Source organism: Epinephelus moara, chromosome 8, assembly GCF_006386435.1.
Source record: "Epinephelus moara isolate mb chromosome 8, YSFRI_EMoa_1.0, whole genome shotgun sequence".
NCBI classification, from domain to species: Eukaryota; Metazoa; Chordata; class Actinopteri; order Perciformes; family Serranidae; genus Epinephelus; species Epinephelus moara.
The window spans coordinates 7,726,295-7,734,443 of NC_065513.1; positions in this window are offsets into that span (position 1 = coordinate 7,726,295).

The following is an 8,149-nucleotide window of genomic DNA, read 5'->3' on the forward strand; positions in this document are numbered from 1 at the left end:
GTAATGATTGAGACGAGTCCATGGGTGAGTCGAGTGGAATGGTTAGTTGAGACGTGGCCACAGCCGGAAAAGAAGGCTGCATGGTGTAGAGGTTTATAAATGACAGAGATGCAGCTAAAGTTGGAAGAGTTACATTAGAATAGCACACTGGTGAATACCATCGATGTGGAAGAAGGCAAATTATCGTGACGTGCTGCCATGCAGGTAAATTTTCACTGGAGTTGTAGTTTTTTTGTATATAAATATTGTTATTGTTTACTTTATTAATGTTTACTTACATTACGTGTGCACAGGCCTTAACACTAGCTTCTTGTAACTTAACAATCTGTCGTTGAGAGTGTTTATCCAGTGGTATCTCTGAAAAAACATAAATAAAAAAATAAGAGTGGCCCTGAAGTTTACTTTACATATTCTAAGACAAATTGGTATCCACTACAGCACTTGCTGTTTGAAGTTGAAACCATGATGATTTTAAGAGGAAGAAGATATACTTCATTAATCCCCAAGGGGAAAGACAATTGTTTCACTCTGTTGTCATATACACACAGGCTCGAAATACACACACATGCACAAACAGGACGTATACATGCATTAAATGGAGAGATTTCAGGGCGAGGGGGCTGCCCATGGACAGATGCCCTGAGCGGTTGGGGGTTCAGTGCCTTGTTCAAGGGCACCTTGGCAGTGCTCAGGAGGCAAACTGGCACCTCTCCAGCTACCAGTTTATGCTCCATATTTGGTCTGGATGGGGACTTAAACTTGCGAAACCTCTAGTTCCCAACCCAAGTCCCTATGGACTGAGCTACTGCCGCCCTGAACCACAAAGTTAATCAACAGTTTCTTTGTTAGTGCACAAAAACTAGCCATAATCTCCACTGTCTAAAACAACATGCATATGACCTCTCCTGTTCTCTTTTATTGGCCTGGTCATGTTTTACCTGTGATGGTTGAAGTAATTGAAAAGTATTATCCTTATGAAGACATATGTAGTGAACCATACAACATAAAGTTCAGTAAAGCTATATTCCAAAACTGTTTTAGCAATTTGTGTTGTCACAAACATCAGTATGATTTTGCGTTCTCTAGGACTTTGAGAAAATAACCTAGAAGTTCCAGTGCTTCTTGCTTTTCTCCGTTAGTGGAACTCCAGAGGCAAATCATGTATGTGAAATATTTTTATCTACCAGAGGCAACAAAGGTGTAGGGGTCCTTTTATTACTGCCAGCTTGACTGAGACAGGGCCATGTAAGAAATACTGGCCTTTTAACTTGCAGCCGCCTTCGGAAATTTACAAGAAAAACAGTGAGGCCCTTTACATAGAATTTATATCCGAAATCATTTTGATCAGACAAGTCTGAGGGAGGATTCATCTTTGTTGTTCTGCTTCTTATTGGATTTCACTTTGTTTTATGTGAAAGGGCTGTGAACTGTTGGCTTCCAAGAGTTTGGTGGCCATTTGATAAGAGAGCACTGTAATGATTTGGTGGTGCAATTACCCCTCGGGAGCGGGCAGCAGTGACAGCTGGGAAAGGACAAGAGTGTGTGTTTCAGTGTGGGCATGCTGAATGTCAGGCAGATGTAGAGGGAAGCCTATCAAAGTGGAGCTGAATTAGTTGTTATTTATGCTTTCATTGCAACTTCCACAGAGACTTTAAGGCCCTCCAACTTTTTAGTGTGGCTCTTCAGACAATCTGTGGCAAAGAGAGGAATTATTACTTTGATGCTGAAACGTTACAGTAACTATGATAAGATTTCAGTTTTTTATTCCATCTTAGAGTTCTTGCAGGCATAAAGTGTGTCTTTCTGTACCAAACAGCACCAAACCTTTTGTATAATGTACAGTATAAACATTATAGTTAGAAAGTAATCATACTGAGTTGGCGTTTTGCTTCACTTTATTATTATTTATTACTAATTTCATTCATGGTAGTCATTATGGGAGGGTTTATTTCACCTTTACTTATCAACAGTAACTGACATATTAGTCCAGCTGACATCATATTTGTTTGATACAGTTCAGTAGCAGTTGCTTATGTTTTTCAGTTAAAAGAATATACAAATTCAATTGCTGTTATTCCTCTTAGAGCTGTGTTAATCGATTGTTTTGGTCAGTTGGGGCAGCAAGATGAGCTGTAAACACAACTTTCACATAATATCACGCCGTAAAGTTTATGTGGCAAAAGTGTATTAGCAAACAGCGGGAAAAGAAGGCCGAATGTTCCAGCAGACACAGAGGAACACTGGAGTTGGCTTTTTAGCCACCTGACTAATGTAAGTCCAGTATTTGCTCTCCTTTTAGCTCTGGTCCCTAACAACTTCTGAGGGAAGTATCTGATCCTCAGCTGCTTGCTAAATTGTCTGCCTGCCGTGTGGTAAGTGGCATACAGCGGGTTTATTGGAGCTTTTACAGTGTAAAAGTGTACCAGTGTGTAGATAAGATCACAATGAGGCCAGAGCTCGAAGATGGGTGTGGTCTGAGCAAGCACATCATGATGGGGGAGGAGGCAGGGAAGGGGCCATTGGCCCCTGCCATGCTCACCCCTGGTCCACATTTGTTTTGAGTTGCAAGTCCTTGTCACATTTAGTGTAATCACAGTGCAATATAGTTTTTAGTTTAAATTCAAAATAAATGATGAAGAGTGACAAAATGAGTGAGAAGGTGAGTGACTAAGATGACTGATTCCTAAAATACAGTGACAGGAGCTTTTGAAACCTGCCAGGGTATTGCAGGGAACTGGGAAATCAAAAACTAACCAAAAAACAATAACAAATTACTTTTTTTCCATGAGAAAAATATTAATAACAGCGATCCGGGACTTAAAGGTAATGTAGTTCGGGGTTGTAAAGTGGGGGGGCACAAGGACAGACTCACAAGGTGAAAACAATACCAGCCCCGTGGCATGGCTGGTAATTCACTTTTCCAATGAAGCAGATAAATATTGTGTTATTATTTATCTACAGGCCAAAAACAATGAGGTTAACTTTATACTTTGAATAACTTCTATGTCTTCATCTATGTCTATGACTTGATCCTTTACTGTGTAGTTTTCCACATGCTGTATGTTAGAGGCAACAGTAATTATTCATAATGATAACAAGTCTACATCATTCTACTTTAATGTTGGTAGAATATATTTGGCACTTCTATACTACACTGGTCCTTGACTAAAAAGGAAGGTCAGAGTCACCTTCATATGACCGATGGAAGAGAAGGATGTTTGACATCTTTTGTATATGTAAATAAGGTAATTTACTCAGGTGTACAAATGTGGAAGCATGGCAAAGCAGCTGCAAAACCCCACAAAATAGCTGCTGGCAAATGTTATCCATCCTTTTTTCAAGTATTATTTGCTTTTACCTTGACCCTCATGGAGAGGGCACTCGCACCACAATCTGTCTGATAACTACCATCTGTCCTCAAGTGCATCTGTGGACTTGAATTCAAACCCACTAATCTCAGGAAGTGCTTGCACCAAACTGCGCAGCACCTCTATACTCAAATGTACAAATCCATCTATATGTCACCCTGTGGAAGATTTCAAAAGTAACAGAAATAAATTCAAATACAATAGACATTTTAGTATACATTTATTTTTTCAGTTCTTGAGCTTATTGGCAGCACGGTGGTGTGGTGGTTAGCACTGTCTCTGTTCTCCCCGTGTCAGCGTGGGTTCTCTCCGGGCACTCCGGCTTCCTCCCACAGTCCAAAGACATGCAGATTGGGGTTAGGTTAACTGGTGACTCTAAATTGTCCATAGGTGTGAATGTGAGTGTGAATGGTTGTCTGTCTCTATTTGTCAGCCTGCGATAGTCTGGCGACCTGTCCAGGGTGCACCCTGCCTCTCGCCCAATGTCAGCTGGGATAGGCTCCAGCCCCCCCGCGACCCTCAAGAGGATAAGCGGTTACGACAATGGATGGATGAGCTTATTGTTTTTAATAACTGCATGAATTGTTTGTCATTGTGACATGCCATGTTAAATCAAATCATATCGCAGAAAACAAAGTGAAGTGTTGCAATTGAGCTTTCGAATTATAGGTTTGGGCAGTGCCAGACCTAGCACATTTGGTAACACAGGGCTGCACGATGAAATGAGTGTTGTTGTCCCTTTATTAGTATAGATTAAAAAAACAAAACAAAATGGTAACACTTTCTATGAAGATCACATCTATAATGCATTATGAGGGCATTCATAGTGAATTATAATCAATTTACAATGCTCTATGACTACACTCAGAAACATACATACTGTAATGCTTACCTGTGTGAAGTGGAAATGAGTGTCTCTTTGACATGTCCTCACATTTTTGCAATGGCAGAGTGAATTTGCTGCAGCCTCAGAAATCCTGAGTAAGAAGCCTACAAGCTGAACTCTGCTAGCTTTTAAAAAATCACCTCATTTAACGATTATGAGTGAAGCTAGAAATCTTCAACTGAAATGTGCGGTTAGCTTGTAGGCTAATAAAAACCCTAACCCTCATGACAAATTGTCTTGAGGTGTGAGAAGGTGTCAGACTTTAGTTTTTTAAAAGTCTTTTCAAAGTACTCTAGTGTATGGTAGGCATTAATAACTCATGAAGCAGCATAGATTCTTTTACTTACATGAAAATGCATCACACTTTACTTAGCACCAACAATGAAACATTATGATGAACCATGCATTATTATAGATGCATCAATATGTACCTCACTTTACTTAACACATACAATGATAATTTACGATATTGCATGGAGTATTATAGCATTCTTACTACAGTTGGTTGTTGAGGTGTGTATAGGTGAGCGGGAGCACATTATAAACCCCATCAGTCAACCTCCAGTTTGTAACTAGTCAAGAGCATTCATAAGACTTGGCGCTTACAATTTATAATAAGTCACATTTATAATGTTTATGACTGTTGATATAGTGTATCAGTAAGCATTATGTGTGTTTCTGAGTGTACACAACTTGTAGAAAAAACACCACCAGACAAAGCTCTAGTCACTGAAATGTTGCAGCATTAAAATCATTATTTTTGCAAGTAAGACAGTCTGCGGGAGTTTTTTCAACAAGTTGTGTTCTGCTTGTCCCTCCCTCTTGAAAATAGATGTGCGAAGTATTCCTTTGTTCTATTTATGAGTGTTGTCATAAAGCCTTATAAATGCATTTATTCACTATGAATGCCCTCATAATGCATTATAGATGTGGTCTTCATAGAAAGTGTTACCAAAAAAACAAACAAAGCATTTTTTAGGATGGTGAGTGGAGGCAGAGTTGAGGAGTCTCACAGCCTGAGGAAAAAAGCTGCCATAAAGTCTAGTGGTACAACAGAGGATACTTCTGTATCACTTGCGAGACAGCAGCAGGGTGAACAGGCTGTTGCTGGGCTGGGTATTGTCCTTTAATCCTGTGGGCTCTGCGCAGGCACCTCACCTCACCTCACCAAAACAGTGATGTTTTGGGCGGTTTAAATTACCAGCTGCAGTCTCCTCCAGTCCTGGGCCATGCTCATCCAGTGCCAGTCTGTAATGTTTCCAATCAGAATGCTTTCCATTGCTCCTCTGTAAAAGTTAAGAAGTTTACTCACAAGTCACTGCCACGGGAATCTTTTCCATCTCTACCATCATCCCCATGTGAAACCAAGTGTGAACCCAAGTTAGTAACATGCATTAATGGGACATGAATGTGTGCAGATGGAGAGGGAGAGGAGGAGAGAGGAGCTCAGTGTATCAAATCCCCCAGCAGCAGTGGCTGGTAGTACTGCGTTCCAAGTAACACACATGAGTAAAAAAGTAGCTTAATTAGGGAACAAGTACTTTGGATGTTCCTTTTTTTAAAACTCTTTACTTGCGTATACTTTTGAGCTAATTATCTAGTTTTTACTTTGTTACATATACTATTTATACCTTTGTTATCACTGGTAGATTTATCAATAGATGTGTTGGTAAATCCAATCTGATGCCCTACACTAAAATGAGAGCACTGTCGTTCGAAGAAATAGAGCCATCTATTCCTATTTTAAATAATGGTTAAGTTAAGCACACTCATTGTGCTCTGAAAGTGTGGTGCTCTGAATAAACGAATGGTACTTCATTCTAACACCACTTTGAATATATGAACGGTCCAGTTTGTGCCAGAGTGCGCTCAACCCATTAACAGATGTCGAAACAAACTTTGCACTGCAAAGATGAACATACTTCGATAAACAACATTGGAGTTCAATTATGAATGGTTGTCAGAGGAGGACGAAGGGAAGGGAAGAAGCCTGGATGCTTCACTACAAACCTTCAGGTGTGCTCATATAACATCAACTTTTATTGCAACAATACTTTCTGATCAAGCTGTTATTGGAATCACACATGCCACCAACTGTCAAGCAATATCACCCTCAAGGTTGTGCTGTGCATGGCTGTGATTATCTTTGGCACTCAGCTGCACTCCTTCTCATGATATTGCTTAATTGTTTGATTAGCCTACCTCTACATTATCAAAATGATCAATGAGTGCTATTTTTCATTATTTTGCACCTGTTGGCACACTCTAAAAAATAAATGGAAAGTAACTTGTGCTCTGAGTAATTATTATCCAGGAACTTTTTACCTTTTCTTAAGTAGGTTTTCAAATTGTAATTTTTACTTTTACTGAAGTCATTTTTTTATGGGAATAATTGTTCTTTTACTTGACCATACATTTTCAGTTCTCTACACACCACTGCCCAGCAGTCTAGACCTATAGCCACATAACTAGGGGCTGGTTCAAGGCAAGCCTGAGTCAGCCCTAACTGTAAGCTTTATCAAATAGGAAAGTCTTATGTTGTATTCACACCAAGCGTGACGCAAATTTTCATGTTACATTACTGCAAGTTTGAACTCTAGAATATTTTGTGTTGACTGGCTTTATGAGCGTGAATAACACATGTCATACGCCCATGAAATCGTTGAATCGATGAATGAACTTCCACTGCTACATCTACGGCATCATACTGTACATCCCTGGAGGATCTCAATGCTGATTGGCTATTATGGTGCGAATTGGGCAGGGCAGTAGTCACCATATACATTGAGGGGGACACGTCCCCCCCAATGTTCAGATATGCCCAAAATGTCCCCCCCAATATATAACTGAAACTGAAAAACAACAATAAAAAAAACGTTTTTTTTTTTTTCATTGCTATTCTATGGCAGCCTTGTATATTCTTCGTGATCAGTGCATTGTTTCACACCCTTGTATATTCTTCGTGATCAGTGCATTGTTTCACACTGTGTTTGCAAAGTTGTTCTCAAAGTCCAGGGAGAAACCCTTGAACCCCCGGGTAAAAAATTGTTCCCACTGCAGGGCTAAAGCCCCGGATGTTTTCAACTCCTAGCGACGCCCCTGGCCCCCCCCCCCCCCCCCCCCCAATATTGACTCCATGGCTACAGCCTTGGAATTGGGTGCTGAAGTTCAGATTTTTCAACTCTGATGAATTAACCTATGACGAGAAATCATGCTAATTGCTTCATTTGCGTCATTTAATTTGTGCATTTTGCATCATTCGCGTTGCATCTATCGCACTGCCCGGCGTCTGTACATTACTCTACATGTAATTCACTTACACAAATTGTTTTTTTCATGCATGGTGTGAACACAACCTTAAAGGGAAATTTCGGTTTATTTCAACCTGTCTCCTATCGTCCTAAATTTGTTTCAAGTGACTAGTGACATAAAAATAATAGTTAGCATGTTAGCCGTTAGCCTAGATACAGCCAGGGCGCATAGTAGCGTGAGACCTGTTAAAACGTAAGTGAACGGTCAACCTTCAAGTGCAAAGTTAGTCCACTAAACAAGCTTTTTTTCCACAAAGACCGCCTTATATCGTTAGGATAAATGTCGGAGAACATATAGACAATGACATGTAAACGTGTTGTCTTACCTTACCGGTGTGCTGCCATGTTTGTTTACCATCTAGCTCTGCTTTCCAAAGCGCGGCCGAAATATCGCGAGAGCAAGCAGCGATCTCATAGCATGCCCGAACAAGCAGCAACAGCTGGAAGGCAGAACCGGACAGTAGCCTGAAAAGTTCATTCATTTATTTTATGAAAGATTTATAGAATAATGGCTGACTTTTTGCCAGACTTCGACTTTGTGGAGGAGGAATTTGATTTTGCAGAGTTTGATGGCCGCCCTTATT